General features: G+C 52.4%; 1 protein-coding gene across 2 annotated transcripts in view; it reads left to right on the forward strand.

Moving 5' to 3' along the window:
* The window catches only part of GRID1 (glutamate ionotropic receptor delta type subunit 1), a 1,072,773-nt gene that overhangs the window by 605,945 nt on the left and 464,935 nt on the right, over nt 1-1,893 (forward strand). The gene's annotated exons all lie outside the window — the stretch shown is intronic.

A 1,893-nucleotide genomic window follows, 5' to 3' on the forward strand; every position in this document is an offset into this window, starting at 1 on the left:
GGACCTGAACCTGTTCAGCCTCCAAAAGAGAAGGCTGAGGGGGGATCTAGTGGCCTGTTATAAACTAGTCAGGGGGGATCAGCAGACATTGGGGGAGTCCCTGTTCCCCCGAGCACTGCCAGGAGTGACCAGGAATAATGGTCACAAGGTGGCAGAGGGGAGATTTAGGCCAGATATCAGGAGGCGCCTCTTCACAGTCAGGGCGGCTAGGATCTGGAACCAGCTTCCAAGAGAAGTGATGCTGGCTTCTACCCTGGGGGTCTTTAAGAGGAGGCTGGATGTACACCTTGTTGGGGTCGTTTGACCCCAGTACTCTTTCCTGCCATGGCAGAGGGTCTGACTAGATGATCTACTGAGGTCCCTTACGACCCTGGAAACTATGAAACTATGACTCTGCCCAAGGATCCACCCCTGCACCAAGCAGTTCATGGCCCCCATGATCTCTGTTGCCATGTGGGACTTTTCCATAACCTCAGCTTGAAAGAGAGCTCACCAACAGCCTGACTGGTTGCATCAGTGCCCTGTGAGGGAGAGGTTGGCATGATCTCCACCCTGGCTGCTCCAGATGTCCGAGGTGAAGTGTAAGGCCACCTGCGGTCCTGTCTTGTGCATCCTCTCCTTTAAGTACTCCCTGCATGCCTCATACCGGGAGGGCACCATCATCCTGCTGAAGGTGGTGTATGTGGGCATTTGGTAGGATGGGGCCATGGGTGCCATGAGGTCCCTGATCCCTGGCTGCTCAACTAAGGAGAAGGGCAGCCTTATTGTCAGGGACGCCTTGGAGGAGGACAGGGCTGCCAGTGATAGTACCAGCATCAACAGCAAGTATCTCCCCAATGCTCTGGGTGATCTTGCTCACCCTTGCAATGTGCCCCCATTTCTGTCTACCTTTCCCCCACTGTTCCAACGTGGTCTCTTTCTGCTTTGGAGGGATGGGGCCTTTGGATTGAGAGGGAGAATTCCCTTTGGGTATGCTCCTGCTGGTTCCTGGCTGAGGAGGAGCAAGGCAAGTGGGTGGGTGGTGCCTGCAGAGATGTATCAGCATTCCTGTGGTGCTCGTTTCTTTTGTTCTCATTCCCCTGCTGGTTTTGGCTCAGCACTGCAGGCAGACTGTGTACGTGGGGTCATCTGCCAGCTCAAAATGATCCCAGACCACACTAACCACTCAGTTCTGGGGTGTGAGTGCAGGTGTGGATGATGCACATTGCCCCTCCTCAGCAGTCAGAGGCACAGCAACAGGAGGAGCAGACTCAGCTGAGCTGCTTGCCTCCACAGCCTCTACATCAATCTTGTCCAAAGTGCCTCCTGGGAAGGACACCTGGATCTAGAGTAAACTTGAGGGGTTTGGACCACAAACTCCAATGATTCCCCCTCCTTACCCAGAATTTCCCTTGCTAGGGCACTCAGATTCAGCTCCAGCTCTTTGTCTGGCACTAGAAGGCTCAGCATGGGTAGTGAAATGGGGATGGAGGAGACTGTTATTCTGGTGCTGCTGTTTGTTGTCATGGTGATAGTAGGGGTGGTGGGGTTATGGTTGTGCTCTTAGAAAAGATGCAGACTCAGGCATAGGCAGTGGCACTGCTTCCCTCTCCTTGCTGTTTGTGGAAGCCTCATCCCTGCTAGCTGGAGGAAAGCAGCTGCGTCTCAGTTTGTGGGATGAGGGGAGGAGGGAACTTATACCTCTCCCTCTACCCCCTCTTCCACCCCTCCCTGAAGGCTTGCCACCACGTGCCATTCCACCACACTTCATGGTGTGTTTCATAATGTCTTGCTTTTATACAAATATATAAATTTATTTGCATTCCTGTATAAATTCAATAATGTGACTGAGTGTGGCAGAAATGTATAACAAGAAAGATGAATGAATGAATATGGCTTTCTTCCTATCTAATA

The sequence above is a fragment of the Crocodylus porosus genome, unplaced genomic scaffold (assembly GCF_001723895.1).
Source record: "Crocodylus porosus isolate Cpor-Errol unplaced genomic scaffold, CroPor_comp1, whole genome shotgun sequence".
In the NCBI taxonomy this organism is placed as follows: Eukaryota; Metazoa; Chordata; order Crocodylia; family Crocodylidae; genus Crocodylus; species Crocodylus porosus.